This window comes from Moschus berezovskii, chromosome 18 (genome assembly GCF_049115385.1).
Source record: "Moschus berezovskii isolate FMDL1 chromosome 18, NW_MosBer_1.0, whole genome shotgun sequence".
NCBI lineage: Eukaryota > Metazoa > Chordata > Mammalia > Artiodactyla > Moschidae > Moschus > Moschus berezovskii.
This window is the reverse complement of record NC_142477.1, coordinates 60,623,846-60,644,826: the sequence shown is the minus strand read 5'-3', so window position 1 is coordinate 60,644,826 and position 20,981 is coordinate 60,623,846. Positions and strand designations below refer to the sequence as shown.

General features: G+C 39.7%; 1 protein-coding gene across 4 annotated transcripts in view; it reads right to left on the bottom strand.

Moving 5' to 3' along the window:
- Positions 1-12,369, bottom strand: part of IPO11 (importin 11) — a 203,585-nt gene extending 191,216 nt beyond the window's left edge. For all 4 annotated transcript variants that reach the window (XR_016035238.1, XM_088827722.1, XM_055422006.2 and 1 more), the window contains exon 1: positions 12,212-12,369. The gene's annotated coding sequence lies outside the window, so the exon portion shown is untranslated. The remainder of the gene's footprint in view (positions 1-12,211) is intronic.
- Between the last annotated feature and the right edge of the window lie 8,612 nt (positions 12,370-20,981).

Here is a 20,981-nt window from a genome sequence, read left to right as displayed (position 1 = left end):
ACTGTTATCCAAAATACGAAAAGAACTCTCAGGATTACCTGGTATTCCATGGGGTTACAGAGAGTCAGACAGGACTGAGTGACTGAACTGAACAGGACTACCTGGCAGTCCAGTGGCTAAGACTCCGTGCTTCCACTCAGGGGACTCAGGTTCAATCCCTGGTCAGGGAACTAAGTTCCTGCTTGCTGTGCAGCATGGCCAAAAAAAAAGGAAAAAAGGCAAAATGCACACTGCAGTCCATGGGGTCACAAAGAGTCAGACATGACTGAGCAACTGAACCGAACTGAAGACTCAACAAAAAAAAAAATCAAACAGTCTGATTAAAAAATGGGCCAAAGACCTTAACAAACACCTTACCAAAGAAGATATATGGATGTGAAAAATAATCAAATGAGAAGATGCTCCACGTCATGTGTTAAGAGGGAAATATAAACTAAAATGTCAATGAGACACACCACACACCTATTAGAATGGCCAAATGATAGGTACCAAGAATGTGGAGGAATAGGAACTCTCAGACATTGCTGGTGGAAGTAAAAAATTGTATAACCACTTTAGATGACTGTTTGGTGGTTTCTTAAACATACTCTTACTATACAATCCAGCCATTGCACTACCTGATATTTACCCAAAGCAGCTGAAAACTTTATATCTACACAAAACCCTACACATACAGGTTTATAGCAGCTTTATTCCTAACTGCCAAAACTTGGAAGTAATCAAAATATTCTTCAGTAAGTGAATGGATAAACTGTGGTGCATCAAGACAATGGAATATTATTCAATGCTACAAAGACATGATCTACCAAGCCACAAATAAAAAAGAACTGAGAAACATGTGGAGTGACTTCAATGTGAGGTGATGAAATGTTCTAAAATTGTTTTAGTGATGATCGCATAACTCTGTGAATATACTAAAAATCACTGAATTGTATACTTGCAGTGAGTAAATTACACGGTCTGTGCATTATACCTTAATTAAGCTGTTATTTTCTTTTAGTGCTCTAACTATGTAAATGCCAAAGTTAGCAAGACACCAAGAAAAGTAACTGAAGAAATGAAAAACATGTGGCTGAAGTATTAATAAGTAATATTAATAAGAGCAAGAAAGAGTAATAGTTTAAGAAATTAAAGCAAGATTAAAGGACATAAGACTTCTGAAATAATCTGGAAAGTTCCAGAGATGCTAGTCCCATTCAAATCCACACTGCACCATTTGAATTCATTTCAGTTTCTCAACAGGAAAACTCTTCTCCACACGTGCATTATAGGTTGTTTAGCATCCTTGCACAGTATACATAAATAACACTTCCTAAAGATGGTTTTGACTCAAAATGCTTCCATATATCTCCAAATACCTTTATGTTAAAGAACCATCAGAGCTACTGAAAAATTCTCTACGAGATGTCATGCAGACAGTCAAAGACTGATTTACTTTGGGATAAAAAATACACAATAAAACATATATAACAACAAGAAAGAGAGGAGATATTCCCGTGCTTGCTCTTTTCTACTCCTAAAATATTCTATCTACTCAAGAGTTTCAAAGGACCTACAAATTACTTAGTGGTAGAAATCCAAGCTTAAATCCTAAACCAATCAGAATTTTTAAAATGATCTTTTTTTACTCTGTTGTGTAATTAGAGGATATCTATAATGTCAAATAAAAAAATTCTACATAAAATACACACAGAAAAGCTATACAAATAAAAAATGTCTAACAATAAAGACAAGCGAGAAACAGAATTATAAACAGTCTGTCCTAAAGTAGTCCCAGGAGGTAGAAGGATTTTAACAATCTACACATTTTACTTTTATGATGAAAAATGATTTTTTTTAAGGCCAAGAATTTTCACTTTATTCTAAATTTGCATGGGAATATTTGCTTGATATCTCTTCTTTAATCCTAAAACATTCCAACTCGAGAGCTTTAAATCATGATGTATTTCTCTTGACAAGCACATACCAAGAGATCATGGTGATATATTAAACATGCACATTTAAGTAGATAATGTGGTCAATAAGTGCACTCTCATCAAAACATTCAGGAGAAAGCTTACAAACTTGGTTTTCAGTAGCAAGAGTTAATAAGCAATAGTTCTGTCATATTTACCTAGATCTGTGATAGCAATGTTTACCAAAAGACAATCCTCCTCATACAGGGGACTTTGAGCCTTCATGAACCGTGAACTCCCAGATGTTCAAGCTGGTTTTAGAAAAGGTAGAGGAACAAGAGAAGGAAACGGTAACCCACTCCGGTATTCTTGCCTGGAGAATCCCATGGACGGAGAAGCCTGGTAGGCGACAGTCCACGGGGTCGCAAAGAGTCGGACACGACTGAGCGACGGAACGGAGAGGAACCAGAGATCAAATTGCCAACATCCGCTGGATCACTGAAAAAGCAAAAGAGTTCCAGAAAAACACCTATTTCTGCTTCATTGACTATGCCAAAGCCTTTAACTGTGTGGATCATAATAAACTGTGGAAAATTCTGAAAGAGATGGGAATACCAGACCACCTGACCTGCCTCTTGAGAAACCTGTATACAGGTCAGGAAGCAACAGTTAGAACTGGACATGGAACAACAGACTGGTTCCAAACAGGAAAAGGAGTACGTCAAGGCTGTATACTGTCACCCTGCTTATTTAACTTATATGCAGAGTACATCACAAGAAATGCTGGGCTGGAAGAAGCACAAGCTGGAATCAAGATTTCTGGTAGAAATATCAATAACCTCAAATATGCAGATGACACCACCCTTATGGCAGAAAGTGAAGAACTAAAGAGCCTCTTGATGAAAGTGAAAGAGGAGAGTGAAAAAGTTGGCTTAAAGCTCAACATTCAGAAAACTAAGATCATAGCATTCGGTCCCATCACTTCATGGCAAACAGATGCGGAAACAGTGGCTGACTTTATTTTTCTGGGCGCCAAAATCACTGCAGATGCTGATTGCAGCCATGAAATTAAAAGACGTTTACTCCTTGGAAGGAAAGTTATGACCAACCTAGACAGCATATTAAAAAGCAGAGACATTACTTTGTCAACAAAGGTCCGTCTAGTCAAGGCTATGGTTTTTCCAGTGGTCATGTATGGATGTGAGAGTTAGACTATAAAGAAAGCTGAGCGTCACAGAATTGATGCTTTTGAACTGTGGTGTTGGAGAAGACTGCTGAGAGTCCCGTGGACTGCAAGGAGATCCAGCCAGTCCATCCTAAAGAAGATCAGTCCTGGATGTTCATTGGAAGGACTGATGCTAAAGCTGAAATTCCAATACTTTGGCCACCTGATGTGAAGAGCTGACTCATTTGAAAAGACCCTGATGCTGGGAAAGATTGAGGGCAGGAGGAAAAGGGGACGACAGAGGATGAGATGGTTGGATAGCATCACCGACTCAATGGACAGGGGTTTGGGTAGACTCCGGGAGTTGGTGATGGACAGGGAGGCCTGGGGTGCTGCGGTTCAAGGGGTCGCAAAGAGTCGGAGACGACTGAGCGACTGAACTGAACCTGATTATTTATCCCTGTTACTAAACTTTGCAATGCAGGAGACTCGGGTCTGATTCCTTGGTTGGGAGGATCCCCTAGAAAAGTTTTAACTACAAATATTCATCTCTAAAAATTCTTATGAAGTGATGTCAAGAGTTTAAAATATTTAACAGGCTGAGAAAAATGAAACTAACAAAAAAAAGTTTTTGATTTATTACTTTCCTTTTACATAATGCTTCACATACATATATATTGTACACTTTCATCACATAAAAGGAAATTAAATTTGTGCTTGTTAGCAATAGTGTATTTATCTTTAATTCCACTTTGAAGTCTTTTCATGTTCCATGAAATCTTCCATATCAACATACTCCTTTACCAATGTCCTGCTAGGATGTAAAAATATACCGGTTAATCTGCAGTGCCACCTGATGGTGAGAAGTAAGTAGCACATCCCAAAGAGTATGTTCCAAGCACCCCTTTCCCTCAATGACCCGGGAAGAGAAGAACACTGCGATTTTCTTTAGTGACCACCTGGCCAGGACGACCATCTGCAAAATGGAGGAAAACTTCCTTACACCACTGTCTCTACTTCTTTACTTGAATGCTGCATCATGAAAAATAATCTCATCTCTAGCAAAAGAAAATGTGAGATGAAGATATGTTTTTGAGCTTCATACAAAATAAAATGATAGAACTTAAGAAAATGTAATATTCATAAGCAACGTTTTAGCATAAAGAAGACTGAGAAACTGTGGAACAGGAAAAGGCAGAGTGATAAGAGGAGCAGGATGAAAACACCTAAAGAGACAAACATTGCAGTAGTCCACATTTGACAGAACAGATGTTCAGAAAGAGGAAGAATGGCGAAATACAAGCCATTGAGAGTGACATAATAACTTGAAAGCTGCAATTTTCCTCCTGGAAGAATAGGCACTAGGCAAATAACTTGAATGAAGAGTAGCCTTTTTGGTGAAATACATAAGCAAAGAAGCATTTACCATAAATTACTGGAATATCCACTACAGAGAGATGAGGGGAAGGTGTCATTTTTTCAGACAGTTAAATTCCTGCAAGTCAAATCATGATCTACAGTTCAAGTGTATGAAAAGAAGAACAGAAGGCAGAAAACATATTCTGGAGGAATTATGGATAGGAAATATTACAAAATTGCTAAACTGCCTGCGGTCAAAAGCAAACTAGTGAAAGATGTGTCAAAGAAAAGGAAGAAATGAATTTCTGTGAAAACTAGGGGAAGAGTTCCAACGTAATGAAAATAGAAAAGTTCTCATACTAAAAAGCTTAAAGAAATGGGTATTTTTATTACTGTGAGGAACCAAACTCTTAAAGCAGTGTGCCAAAAAAATAATAGTTAAATTTGAATCTGACCAAGCTTCTAGACAGCACAACCAGCACAGTTAGAGGGGAAGTAGGTGGAGGTAGGATGAAATAAGACTGCTCACGAGCTGCGACTGTGAAAGCTGGGCGGTGAGCAGACAGCGTTCATCATACAATCCCACCTACTTCTATGTATGTTTTTTAAATGGCAGCTAATGGACCACGGCACAGAGAATATGAGAGCTAGTGCTCACCCCCGACAGCACCCACTCTGGGAGTTTTCACCTGCATTAGATGCAGAGTGCTCCTTCCCCCACCCCATTCTTACCCAGAACACACCTCTATTACTACATCTGTTTCCTTGTTAACTTAAGTCCCACCTACAAAATTAGGAGCTGCATAAAGGCGAGAACTGTGTCTTATCCATCTATACCTGCCTGCACCTAAAATAATGTGCCAAGGATGTAGTAAATGCTCAGTAAATGTTTGAGGAATTTAAAGCAATAACGTGACTGCAGTTTCTAAGAGTGGAAGGCAGGCTTTCAGAAAAGGTGAAAAAGAGGTGAAAGAAACAACAATGCTTCTGGAAGTATAGGAATTACATCACAGTAGAGAGAGAGATATCTACAAAAGATACTACCAAGGTAAACAGTCTGCTGCAGGGCTAAAAAACAATGAAGCAACAAATGAACAAACAGTTCACTCAACATTGTCAGCTACTGAAACGGGGCACACTGAGCCAATAAAAGTTAACAGGGCTTTTCACTGGGAATATCCAACATCCTTTGTTCTAATCCTGTGCCCTTTATCAGGTTTCTCATACTTACTGGTTTATCATTAGACTTTTCCACATTCATTCATTCAAATACTTACTGAATACCTGCAAATGCCAGACATTATTCTAGGCACTTAGGATACAACAACGTACTAAAAAGGCCAAAAAAAAAAAACAAGTCCGTTCTTATGAAGAGTATATTCTAGTGGGTAGAGACACGGAAATAAATGTGTAACCTGTACAGCATGTAGAAAGGCAGTTTACAGGGCCGGGATGCAGCTGTGAGAGAAGTCCTATCCAGTAAACCCGCGTATTCGTGTTGTACTGGGAGTTTTTAGTAAAATGGCATTGAAAACCACCAGTAACTCTTTTGCCTGTTTGGTATACATGGGAGTGCCCATGACTGAACACATCCTCATTAAAAAAGTTAAGGAACTCTTCCTAAACAACAGTGACACCCACCAAGGTAATGCTAAGCAGTGAGGCCCCAGCTAGTGTCACCACCACCTCCTTTGATCTCTCTCTAGGTGAAAGAAAAAAAATACACATTTTGTATAAAAACTACTAAAGGACAGCAATTATGCTACTGGTTTTAAAGTTCCTTGTCTGATGCCAAAGAAATAAGAAGGAAAAACTGTGATTCTGGACAAGATACTGTTCTTTGGGAATAATAGCACAGCCCAAATTTAACAGACCATAACTGACCAAGTTTGAGTCAAAACTTTTTGCTAACTGTTAAGGGATCATCAGTCCTCTACAAACGTATGTATCTTTGACTAGTAGTTTCCAATTACTGATCCAGGATATCATATGATTCGTCGCAGAAGAATCTCATAATCTTGTTGTGACAGTTTAGCCTGAAGAGTCATTTGTATTTATGAAAATTCACTCATTAAAACATGTATAGGCTGTATGCCCAGTAGCATCTTCAGAATTAACAACTGTTCTACATTTCATCACTAAGATAATATTTTGCATCATTAAAATAATTTCCTATCACCTTGGAGCCACCCATGCCACTTCTCTCAACAGTAAATACACCTAATTTAAGCATTCTGTTTTACTGGCCAAGAAACTGCATTCAAAAGGTAAAAGAGATAAATTGTGAATCCAGTATGGTCACAGGCAAATTAGGGACATTTCTGGGAATTTAGAATTCAAGCCTCCCATCACAACCCCATACTCTCTATTGATCACCCAATTTTTTCTTTTAATCGGACTATTATCAAATACCAAGTGAAATTAACTGTTTTTTAAAAATGTTTAGACTTGAGAACCAAAATACAATAAAGACTATAGCTTATCTTCCTGATAAATATTACAGCAAAACTGAAAACCAAAATTAACAGTCAATGAAAACACAAAAAGCTTAATATTAGAAGAAATTGTAAATGACTAAAAAGATAAAGGATTACTATATAAAATATATATGGAATGTCTGTAAATCAACAAAACAAGAAATAAAAAACAGGATGAGGGATATATAGAAACAATTCACAGATGGGAAAAGTCAAATGGTAAGTAAGTATCAGGACAGAAAGATAGCCTCACTGGCTATGAGGAACTTTTTTTTTAACTGAGATATTACTTTATAATCATCAGACTGGCAAAAATTACAAAGTCTGACAATACAAAGTCTTGCAAGAACATATGTGAGCAGAAACCTCTAAGTACTGCTGCTAGTAGTATACGTTAGTACAGACACTTCGGAGAGCAGTCTTGTTACTAGGAGTGAAACGTGTCTGTGTGGGGCGCGTGGGTGTGTGTGTGCTTATGTATCCTATGATCAAGCAATATCCCACACCCAGCAGTTCCCCGCTTGATACTGTAACTAAAGAAACTCCTGCAGAGGCATGCAAGGAAGAGAAGAGGGTAAGGGCGTCTGCCTTGGCCTTGTCTACAGTAAGAGCTTGACAATACACTACCCATCTTTAATGGAATGGATACATAAAATATATCTTATCGTCCCCCTGTAGAATGTGTTCCCTCTGGCTGGAAAATTCTTGCCTCTAGCTATCAGCATGTCTTGCTGTTTAGCTTCAATCCAGTTTCTGCTCAAACTGTCAACTAATCAATTAAGTCTTCCCTGACTGCCTAATCTAAAATATAAAATAGCTTTCCCTTCAATCAAGAAACTCTAGTCTGAATATCCTTCCATTTTCTAATCTTCCACTTTAATATTTTTAACTGATATTCTAATATATATGTTTCTATTGTCCAGAATCCCGATTATAATATAAGATCTAGAGACCAGGGACTTCGACTTGTTCAAAGGTATGTCACCAAAATCTAGAAGTAGTACCTGGCACAAAACAGAATGATGAATAAATATTTGTTAAATAAATGAATCCAATGATTAAATCCCAATCTCTCTGTACAGCTGTGTAAAGTCACAAAAACTAACCTAAGTCTTTGACATTTCAAACTCACTCAGTCTAACCTCCAGAATATGCAACATTCACATTTTTTTCAACTTTCTGCTTATTCGAATTCCATTCACAGTATTCAGCAGTAAAGCAGGAACTACTCTGAGAAATAAATAAGAGAGTCCTTGCATTCAAGTCTAGAGAGGAAAAAAGACAACTGCAAAACAAGACATTATAAAAGCTACACTAAGCTGTTATGGAAGAACACTCAGATGACCTAACTCCCCCTAGGAACACTGGGGAAAGCTTCCCAGAGAGCAAGGCCACATTTGTGCTGAGTAGGAGTTACCCAGATGAGCACACACCAGTATTCGTCAGACAGGGGATGGGTATGCTTGAGGCAGAAGACACACAACATACAACATCTCAACTTGAAAAAAACATCAAACACTTCTGAAGAACTGCAAACAATTCAGCATGACAAAAGAATGTGAGGCAGAACTAACAGAAGGTAAAAGCAAAGAGCAAGCAAGACCCAAAGCATTAATGTCTCTATTTCCTAAGCCTGGCAGTTTGGATTTTTATCTGAATGCCTGCATAAAAGGACTGCAGAAAAACAGTACAATCAACCTACAGAAAAAGAAAGGGTATGGAGGGGTGGTGCACTGTCAGAAGCAAGGAAATTTTTTAGAAGGTTTACACAGAAGTTTAGATAATACTGATAATCTGAACCAAAAATAGATGAAGGAGGTAAAACAAAATTTGGTTAATTATTATATAGGAAAGTAGGGGACGGTCAGCCCATCAACGTAATAACAGGGAAGAGTTAAGATTCTGGGTGTCTCCAAGTGAGTGATGAGTCGTACACAAGAATCACAACTTCAGAAAGTGTGAGATACATAGTTTTTCTGACATGAGTTTAAGGTGTCTTACAACAACCACAGTGTGTCAGTGCTTGAGTGATGTATGCTGAACAGAGATTTGGGAGTCATCAAAATAAGGACAGAAGTTGAAGTCATAACAGATGAAATCCTTCACATAGAGTAGGCAGAGAAGCAGAAGATAGTGCCCCAGAGTGAAATGAATATTTAAGTGGCCAGAGAAGAGAGAAAATATACCAAGGAAAGACTGACCAAGGTATAGAAGGGATATAAGCAGACTACAGTGGCACAGACACGTAAAGAATTTCAAGGGGGAAATTCAAGTCAAAATGTCAAAAGATTTACAAGACTGCATTAGATTTCAGGCTAAAAAGATCAACAGTGACCATCACCCCATCCAATTCAGTGACTGCAACAGATGCCAGCCTTCAACACATTGAAAAATAAACAAGTAACAGGAAGGTGGAGAAAATGAATATAGACAGCTCAAGAAACTTAAGAAAAATTATTACAGATAAAACTGAAGAGGAATCTAGAGTGTAAAGAGTGTATTTAAGATGAGTGCAGTGCATTTAAATCCTAGTAAGTTAGAACCAGTTGAGAGTAAAATGGATAACCAAGTGTTATGGACTGTATTCCCCAAAATTCGTATGCTGGAGCCCTAACCCTCAGTATCCCTAATATTGAAGATAAGATTTTTGAAGATGTGATTAAGTTAAGTGGCCTCTCATCCAGTGTGACTGGTGCTTTAAAGAGGAAAAGAGACATTAGAGGTTCTAGTGCTCAAAGGTTCAGCCATGTAAAGAGGCAAAAAGAGTGGTCGTATGTAATGCAAGGAGAGAGGCCTCAGAAGAAATCAATTCTGCACTAACCTTGGTCTTGGGTTTCCAGCCTCCAGAACTGTGAGAAAACAAATTTCTGTTGTTTAAGCCACCCAGTCTCTGCTTTTTGTTATGTCAGCCCTAGCAAACCAATACATCAAGTAAACACTGTCCCTGAGGAAAAAAAAATCCAGAGCACAATTAGAAATGAACAGATAAAGGTGGACGAGTAAGTGGGTGACAGAGGGCAAAAGCAATGACGTTCCCAGCATTTCCCCTGTGAAGCAGAGGCCAAGATTACCCAGGAAAGAGGAAGGAAGGAAGGAGGTGGTGGGCCAATAACCACCATGGGAGACAAGGGTAATTACTAAAGATATCCAGGGTTAGTAGGCTGCCTTTCCATTAGTCAATAAATGTTTGTAACTGAATGAATACCTAGCTGTCATTCATGAATGCTTCAGTTCAGTTTTGATAAGGTGAACTCTAGCAGTAACTAGCAAAAGAAATGCATTATAGTGAATCAGAACCTGAGTTAAAAATTTAGATAATATGTGACCTTATGCAAGTCATTTAGCACTGCTGGGCCTTTAGTTGCTTCAACCAGCAAACCAGACTTGATACACAGCATAAGATCACCTCAGATTAAAAATAAAAAGTGCTGTAATTTTTATGCAGGTTTGTGCGTGACCTTGGTCTTCAACTTTTACCAACCAATGTAGTGTGCTTCAGGCTATAATGTACATTCACGTCATCTGGAAAGCTTGTTAAAATGCAGATTCTGATTCAGTAGGTCTGGGTTAAGCTGGAGAGTGTACACTTCTAACAAACTTTCAGATCATGCCATACACCACATTTTGAGCAGCAAGTGTAGAACGCTGTTCCAGCTCAAGTTCTACAAAGCTTACTGTCGACGTATCTGTAATCAGCCTGATATTTGGAAAACCAAGCAAAAACACTCCAGATTCACACCTGCCCAAAATGTGTCTTGCTGTTTCCTAAAACACTCTGAAATTAAGTGACAGTCTCCATTTGGTGCAGACAGGAAAAGAAAGGAACTGTCATCAATAACACTAAACTAGGAAAAGCCCAAGATTAAATACAAACACACACACACATACATATATACAACACAAAGGTTAAAACCTACCTAATCAAACATATTTTCTGTCTCAAACTATGAAGATTTCTGGAAAAACACACATACTTATCTCTAGAAAGATTTTCAGTACACTCTAACTGCCAAGTTTCTACAAGAATTCTTTTGCATTCAGGTTTGATCCTGAATAATCTTCACCTATTAATTTAGAACCCCCAATGATTATTATCACAACTAAATTCATTTGTGTTGAGTATTTCCTTCTGCTTTAGGAAGTGTAACTAGGGCAGAGACAGTCCAGCTTCCCTAAGACTGTAATATATTGCCACAAATCACTGCTATAATTAAACTGTTTCTTCTATTCCCTGTCTTAGGAGTTACAGGGGGAAAATTCCACAGTCCTATTACACCAATAGGGAGAGATATTCAGTCTAATTTCACAGAAAGCTTCTTTAGTGACAAAAGATGCAAGGAAATGTCATGAAAAGGATGTCGTAGTCACACCGCCTTTAACCTGAAGCCTCAGTACTGAATAGAGAAGTCTGAAATAAAGTGAAAATGAAGGAATGAACTCGCAATCCGCGAAAAAAAATTAAAAGCATTACGGATGTAAACTGCTCTTCCTTATTCCCTTCTGAAGAATAGATTAACTGCAAGGACACTACCGCACTACAACTGAGCTCGTTCAAATGGGGTGGGGAGGGGAGATGTCAGTTGCAATCTTGGCTCCAGGAGGCAATACAGAAATCCTGCCTATGTAGTCAAGTTAATCTGAAAAGATAATACTGCCCTCTTGCACCACCACGTCCACAAAAGGATAAAGAAAAATGACAGATGCAATGGGCCTCAATATAGTATTGCTGAATCACAAATACCCTCAAAAGCTACCGAAGAAGCTGGGCTCGAGCATTGGCGGCCATACCTTAGCAAGTAGGTAGGTCCTCTATGAAAATATATAACTTCCTTCACTTTTTCTCTCGAGGCAAGCAAGGATCTAATAGTCAATTAAAGCTTTCACAGCATTGCTATTAGCAGCAATGTCGTGGATGCAATATGCAAAAACATACAGGGATTTTATACTAAAGATGACCACGATCTCTGCAAATTAGCACCACCTATCCCCCAAGGGCAAATGCACCACCCTAACCCGCAACCGCAGCCACCATGAGCACCCCACGTCCTCATTTTGACACCCAGTCCCTGCTTCCCCGGACCCTGATTCCTCCGCGATCATGCTGCCCGCTGCCAGGCTTACTGGGGCAACCTCGAGCTCCCGGGGGTCCTTAAAGTAACAGAGAGCCAAGCCTGCAGGCCGCCCTCTTCTCGCTACTGCTATGCCTGGCCTCCCAACAGCCACACGTTCTTCCCTCGCCTCTCAGGTCTGCGCTGCCCAGCCCACTCCTCCCTTCCGCAGGCGCGCGCTCTGAGGCTCTCAAGCCTGGGCCTCACTGTTCGGTTCGGTCCGGAATAGCCGGTCTCTCCCGCTTCCACGCCCCAACACGAAGCGGCGTCGGCTGCTTCTGCGCCCCACGCTTCCAGTCCACACGCCGCCGCCTACTGATGCCGAAAGCGGCTTCTAGGAACGCGCCATGTTCAGCGTCGCGGCTCTAAACGACACGGGCGCGTGAATACTGCGTCACGGACACCGGCGCGCGTGGACCAGGCAAAGGGAGAAGATGATAGGACAACGGCGAAAGGAGAGGGAGGAGCTTTCTCTTCGAAACCAAAGGCGCCGGGCAGCTAAGGCAGCTCTGTGCGCTTGCGCAGTATAGGGAGAGGGGACCCCAGACGCAGCGCGATCTGTAACCATGGAAACCATAGGTTCGCTCTGTCCTGCTCCCAGGAAAATCAGTTGTTTTCTGGGTTGATTGAAGTTTACATCAAAATAATTTCCCCTTTCTTATTATGGATATCAGCTGCCAAACTGCACTGTTTTACAGATCTGTCTAAAGAGAAAAGATTTTGAATGATCCTACTCTCAGCTGTCAACCCTCCCACGAATATTTATTTTTTCAGGTCATACACTTGCTTGGTGGGCACTTTAGTCCAGAACGATGGGGAGTGGGGGAGGAGATTAAAATGAGATAAATCCAGTTATCTTTGCCTCTGCTGTTAACTAGCTTAGTGACCTAAGTATTCTTGCATTTAGAAAAAAATTGTAAGGAAATAGTCCCGTGTTCATAAAGATTAATAATGATAATTTTGTTAAAAGATGAATAACAATCATTTAGAATGTGCCAGATACAGTTCTAAGATCTTCAGATGAATCATATATTTAAATCCTTAAAACAACCGTATGAGATGCTTTTTACTGTGCCGACTTCACAAATGAAGCTGAATCAAGGAGAGGTCAAGTAACCTGTGAAAGTTCACACAGCTAGTAAATAGCAGTATTACGATTTGAATCAGACAGTCATAAGCTTTGCATTACAAGGATGTTCATCACCCAAGAGCTGTTTTTCAAAGTAAAAATATTAAAAATTACCTAAATGACTACCAAGAAAGGAATGATTAAGTGACAGTTGCATGTGTAATACAAATTGGCAATACAATGCAAACATTAAAAATTATGTTGAAAAATAATCTGAAAAAGAATGGGTATATGTAGAGGTACAGGCTTCCCTGTGGCTCAGTGGTAAAGCACCCGCCTCCCAATGCAGGCGATGCAGGTTCAGTCCCTGGGGGAAGATGCCCTGGAGAAGGAAATGGCTACCCACTCCAGTATTCTTGCCTGTGTTGACTTAAAAGATAGTCACAGTCTGAAAGTTGAGAGTCATGTTTTATTTGGCGGAAATTTTTAGGACTTCAGGCTGGGAGGGAGCATCGCAAGTAGCCCTGAGAGAATTGCTTGGAGGCGGTGGGATGGGGGAGTGGTAGAAGTTTGCAACAAAGTGCAGGTAGTCTGAACATCAAAAGTATTTTTGTGAATGAAAGAAAACCAGATATCCCACCTTAAAGAATGTAGCATTTTTCTATGTGTGGGAAGATGCAAGAGTCTGGGCTCACTGAAACCATTGCTTTCATATGCATCTTAGTTATCCTGAGGCCAGTATTCTGTGTTTTTTTCATATCCTGAGTACCTCGGTGCTCGCTGTAGGGCCTGGTTGCAGCCTAATGGCTGCCAGATGGTGCAGCTCTTCTCCTTCTGTTGTGCCCTGGCGGGCTGGAATCGCTGACGACTGTGACATCCTTGTTCACTGATGTGGCAGGAAACACTCCATTTCTCACATGGGAAATCCCATGGACAGAAGAACCTGGCGGGCTACAGTCCATGGAGTTGCAAGAGTCGAATACAACTTAGCAGCTAAACAACAGCAACATGTATATATATAACTATATGTACTTTATAACTATATATATATATATACTTTGCTGTACACCAGAAACTAACAAAACACTGAAAATTAACTATACTCCAATGCAAAATCAAATTTAAAAAAATTTTAATTATGTTAACATGTTCACAGTGCAGTAGAGAAAGAGTGGGTCACAAACAATATGCTTGGCATGGTTTTTTTGGAAATTCGTATATGCCAAAATCTTAATAAGGTTTTCCATTAGTTAGATGGTATTGTTGGCACATTTTATGCTTTAATTTATTTTGCATGATTGTATCTTCTGATTTTACTGGAAGGTAATAGTTCTCAACTGTTAAATTTGCATAGAATCACATGGGGATCTTGTTAGGAAAAAAAAACAGATCCTGATTCAGTTGGTCTGAGATGGGGCCTGAGAGTCTTCATTTCCAATGAGTTTCCAGTTAATGCTGCTCATCCATAGATCACACATTGCATAACAAAGCTATAAAGAATATGCAACAAAGTAGAGAAAAAATTACCTAATTTTAATTAAGATGAAAAAACTCAGTTTAGGAGGGTCTTTGCTCCTTGGAATAATGGGTTCTTCAGATATTGAAGGAAAGCTGTAACAGAAAAATGCACATAGGTACATTTCCCCCCTACAATTTCAGGGCACCAAATTAATATGCACTTGGAGGTCCTAGCTTCAGCTACTATGAATGTAAAATCTAGTAGGAAAAAGATGTGTACAACTGGATAAATAATTTCATATAATTGCATTTTGTTGCAATGTTCTCATATTCTCACAGTCTTTGGAGGAAAAAGACGAATATTAATTTAAATTAAATAATCACTGGACTGTTCAGAATATACTTAAAATATAAATATATATTCAGTGCTTTTCCCCCAAAGCAGTTGAAAAGTAAAAGAGAAAACAGAAAGTTGATGAAACAAATGCTAAATTAAAGATACATCAGAGCTTTCCTCACCCGTCAGTATCAAGTAGGTTCCAAGATACATATAAAGATAATAATAATGCAACTCATTGGTCTCAGTAATTGTATAATGATAACTAAGTTCTGGGGCTTCCCTGGTGGCTCAGAGGTTAACGCGTCTGCCTCCAATGCGGGAGACCCGGGTTCGATCCCTGGGTCGGGAAGATCCCCTGGAGAAGGAAACGGTAATCCACTCCAGTATTCTTGCCTGGAGAATCCCATGGACGGAGAAGCCTGGTAGGCTACAGTCCACGGGGTCGCAAAGTGTCGGACACGACTGAGCGACGGAATGGAACTAAGTTCTAGATTTTTCCTGTGCACCAGTTACTGTTCTAAGTGTTCTTTTAAGTGTTTGGCATTAAACTGAAAACATCACATATGATTTAATTATCCTCATCACCACCCTAGATGGAAAATATTCTTTGCTTTATTTTACAGATTAGAAGATGACGCAGGACTTCCCAGGTGGTGCCAGGTATAAAGAACTCACCTGTCAATGAAGGAGACATAAGAGATGTGGGTTTGATCCCTGCATCGGGAAGATCCCCTAGAGGAGGGTATGTCAAGTGAAGTGAAGTCGCTCAGTCGTGTCCGACTCTTTGTGACCCCATGGACGTAGCCTACCAGGCTCCTCTGTCCATGGGATTCTCCAGGCAAGAGTACTGGAGTGGGTTGCCGTTTCCTTCTCCAGGAGATCTTCCCAACCGCTCCAATATTCTTGCCTGAAAATCCAATGGACAGAGTAGCCTGGTGGGTTACAGTCCTTGGGATTGCAAAGACTTGTTTTCCTAACCTGGTAAACTTCAAATGAGTTAATTTATAAGCAGCTAATAAAAGAATTATAGAGTGGCCTAAGACCCAATTTTACCCCGGTACACTGAAGCAACTTGGCAGGTTCATATGAATTAAGTAATTCCAAACTCTAAAGTGAAGGAGCACAGACTCAAGTTTAGATAACTGCTTTGTGTAGATAGAATAAAAGATCCAAACCCCAGTCCCTTAAATCCGTGAATATATTACTTTTCATTGGAAGGACTGATGCTGAAGCTGAAGCTCCAATACTTTGGCCACCTGATGCAAAGGGCCAACTCATTAGTAAAAACCCTGATGCTGGGAAAGATTGAAGGTGGGAGGAGAAGGGGACGACAAAGGATGAGATGGTTGGATGGCATCACTGACTCAATGGGCATGAGTTTGAGTAAACTCTGGGAGTTGGTGATGGACAGGGAGGCCTGGCATGCTGCAGTCCATGAGGTCACAAAGAGTAGGACACGGCTGAGCAACTGAACTGATACTACTTTTCATGGAAAAGGGACTTTGCTAATATGGTTAAACTAAAAATCTTGAGATGGGAATTTTATATACTGGACCCAGTGTAGTCACAGGGGTCTCCATAAGAGGGAGACGGGAGTATCAGAGAGAGAGAAATGTGACTCCGGTAGCAGAGGTCACAGCGTCATGGGCCATAAGTCAAGGAATGCAAGCAGCATATAGAAGCTGGGAAAGTAAAGGAAATGGATTCTCCCCTACAGCCTCTCTAAGAAACTCAGTCCTACAGATGACTTTAGTCAGCTGACCTTCACAACTCTCAGACAATAAATCTGTTTTTGTGGCACCAGTGGTAAAGAACCTGCCTGCAAATGCAGGAGATGTAAGAGTCACAGGTTCAACCCATGGGTTGGGAAGATCCCCTGCAAGAGGGTACAGTACATCACACCAGTATTCATTCTTGCCTGGATAATCTCATGGACAGAGGAGTCTGGTGGGGTGTGGTCCATAGGATCACAAAGAGTCAGACCCAACTGAAGCAACTTGCTGCTGCTGCTGCTGCTAAGTCACATCAGTCGTGTCCGACTCTGTGTGACCCCACAGATGGAAGCCCACCAGGCTCCCCCGTCCCTGGGATTCTCCAGGCAAGAACACTGGAGTGGGTTGCCATTTCCTTCTCCAATGTGTGAAAAGTGAAAGTGAAGTCGCTCAGTCGAGTCCGACCCTTAGCGACCCCATGGACTGCAGCCTACCAGGCTCCTCCATCCATGGGATTTTCTAGGCAAGAGTACTGGAGTGGCTTGCCATTGCCTTCTCCGGAAGCAACTTAGCACAGCACTATTTGTGGTCATTTTTTATAGTAGCAATAGAAAACTAATATGTACTCCCGAGTCATAGGATTTCCAATTTGCTGCACACCATTTAATATTGCGACTGGGGTAAAGTCAGGTCTTGGGCAGCTCTATAAGACAGTTTATTTTAGCTGCTTATACATTAAGTCACTTGACTTTTACCAGGTTAGGAGAATACGACTTTGAGAAACTAAACGGTCTGCCCTCAGTGATATAATTTTGCAGCAGATTCAGTTTTGTTTATAATTTTTAAAAAACTTGAAACAATATGTCTTTCACTGAAGACTGATTACATAAATTATGGTATGTTCATACAATGGAATACTGTCTACCTATCAAAAGTGGTGACATAGATTTATGCCAGTTAACATTAATTACTCCCCTGGTGGTTCAGTGCTTAATATTCTTTGCCTCCAATGCAGAGGTTACAGATTCAATCCATGGTGGGTGGGCGGGGAGGAACTAAGATCCCTGTATGTCATGCAGTGCAGCCAAAATTTTAAAAAATAGTTTATCATATTTAATTAGATAAGGACAGTAGCTTAGATGTAGATTTCACTTTATAAAACCTTTTTGTATAATCTAAACTTTTTTGCAATGTTTGATATTATTTTAATAATCAAAGAAAAATAACAAAATATTTCTCCCTTGGAAAAAAGAATATAAGAATACCATGGACCTATGTATTTTTTAAGGTGAAATGACATTTTTCCATATTTTACTGATAAGAATGAACATTGTTTTAGAAAATAATCTATTAGTATATCTTCAGAGACTAAACTGTTCATATATTTTGACCAAATAACTCCATTCTTGGATATCTCTGCTGCTGCTGCTGCTAAGTCACTTCACTAGTGTCCGACTCTGTGCGACCCCAGAGATGGCAGCCCACCAGGCTCCCCCATCCCTGGGATTCTCCAGGCAAGAACACTGGAGTGGGTTGCCATTTCCTTGTCCAATGCATGAAAGTGAAAAGTGAAAGTGAAGTCGCTCAGTCATGTCCGAATCTCTACTGGAGAAATAATTCAAAGTTTAGAAAATATTTTTCATAAATGCAGTAAAATGTGTATGAATCTATTTTAACAATAATGGTATAGGAAAGATTTAAAATTAAATCATCCACAGCAGCTTTCAATATTATCAAGATTGTATAATAACTGGGAAGTGTACTTTTTATGTTAACTCTCTTTGATGGAAAAAACTGTAAATTACATGACCTCAACTATGTAAAAATATGTGTTGGTAAAACAATAGGAGAAAAGTCTATGTAAAAATGTTCACAGAAGTTATCCTAGAATAGTGAGATTAGAGTAACTTTTTCTTCTTTTTCCACCTTCTGTATTTTTCAGGATTTGTTATTTTTACAATGTAGTTGTCCTATCTTTGGGTCCCAGGAAACAGAAGGGGAAAATAAATCAGTTTTACTTACTTCATCTCTGTCATTGTTACTTTGTACACTATTCTTCAATTCATGGTAACCAAAGATTTAATTTTGTAACTCCATATTTAGAATTCACTTAAATCTCATCTTGTTGTTGTTTAGTGGCTAAATCCTGTGAACCATAACCCGCCAAGCTGCTCTGTCCCTGAGATTCTCCAGGCAAGAATTCTGGAGGTGGTTGCCATTTCCTTCTCCTGGATCAGGAGATCTTCCCAACCCAGGGATTGAACCTACATCTCTTGAATTGGCAGGCAGATTCTTTACCACTGAGCCACCAGGGAAGCCTGAATCTTATATTAGTCTGTCATTAAAGAGGGAAATTAATTTAGCTTGTATCTAGATTGACTCAGTATCCTTTGATTTCCTGCCATTCCACCACAGTTGTTCCGAGAACCTTCCTGGATACTAAAATCTGCAAATGACTAAGTCCCTTACAGAAGATGGCTTAGTACACTGGGTCCTTAGTATCAAAGGATGTTTAATCAGCGAATTGACTGTAATGGCAACATTCATTACAGAGAACAAGGGAGGCAACAAAAGGCAGGCTGGTGTGGCAAGGGCACAGACTTCACCCTTACCTTTGCTGCCAACCACATGAAAAACCTTGAACAAGCACCTTTAAGCTCTGTGAGACTCAGCTTTTTCATATGTAAATAGGATAAGTATGCTTGCCCTAACAACTTTCCAAGGTTTCACTGAAAGTCTAATTGAGTGAAAGTACTTTGAAACCCATAAAATGCAATATGAAAACATAATATATAAATACAAATTAAAAAGTATAAAATAGGCTCTGTTACAACCCAGGAATAGAATTCTCATTGAAATAATTTTTCTGTTGTATTTGAAAAGCTTCAAAGTGCTTCATTTTGCAAGAGAATATATATTTTTTTATAGTAAGGATAGGAGTCGGTGATGCCATCCAGCCATCTCATTCTCCGTCGTCCCCTTCTCCTCCCGCCCCCAACCTTTCCCAGCATCAGAGTCTTTTCCAGTGAGTCAACTCGTCGCATGAGGCGGCCAAAGTATTGCAGTTTCAGCTTTAGCATCAGTCCCTCCAATGAACATCCAGGATTGATCTCCTTTAGAATAGACTGGTTGGATCTCCTTGCAGTATAAGGGACGCTCAAGAGTCTTCTCCAACACCACAGTTCAAAAGCATCGATTCTTCGGCGATCAGCTTTCTTCACAGTCCAACTCTCACATCCATACATGACCACGGGAAAAACCATTGCCTTGACTAGACGGACCTTGGTTGGCAAAGTAATGTCTCTGCTTTTAAATATACTATCAAGGTTGGTCATAACTTTCCTTCCAAGGAGCAAGCGGCTGGATGGCATCACCGACTCTGTGGACATGAGTTTGAGTGAACTCCGGGAGTTGGTGATGGACAGGGAGGCCTGGCGTGCTGTGATTCATGGGGTCGCGGAGAGTCGGACACGACTGAGCAACTGAACTGAACTGAACTGAAGGATAGGAAAACATTTATCCAGTAGATGCTTTTGGAAGGTATCAATTATTGCATATTAGGTTTTCACTAACAATTATTAGATATTTACTAACAATGCTTACACTCATCATGCTAGTATTAAACAGACCAAAATCATCTTTCTTCATTAGTTATATTAATTTAAATAGCATTTTAGTAATCTGAAAAAATTATAACATTTGTAAAAGAAGATTACTAAAAATCTCATAGTATTCACAGGAAGATCCCCTGGAGAAGGAAATAGCAACCCATTCCAGTACTCTTGCCTGGAAAATTCCATGGATGGAGGAGTCTGGTAGGTTATAGCCCATGGGGTTGCAAAGAGTCAGACACAACATGAGCGACTTCACTTTCTTTTCTCTTTTTCATAGTATTCAAGGTATATTACTTCTTTCAGCCAAATTTCATCTTATTTTTCTGTTAAAATTTAGACAGCACAGTAGAAATTAAGTCTATTTATAAGTTAAATCCTACTTTGTAAATCCTACTTCATTTTAGTGTTTAGATTTGGATATTGTCACAATATTTTTTTTGTTTCAATAAAATTTAATTTATGTGCAGAGTACATCATGAGAAACGCTGGACTGGAAGAAGCATAAGATTGCTTGTGCTTCCTGGAATCAAGATTGCTGGGAGAAATATCAATAACCTCAGACATGCAGATGACACTACCCTTATGGCAGAAAGTGAAATTCAAAAGCCTCTTGATGAAAGTGAAAGAGGAGAGTGAAAAGGTTGGCTTGAAGCTCAACATTCAGAAAACAAAGATCATGGCATCTGGTCCCATCACTTCATGGCAAATAGATAGGGAAACAGTGGAAACAGTGTCAGACTTTATTTTGGGGGGCTCCAAAATCACTATGGATGCTGACTGCAGC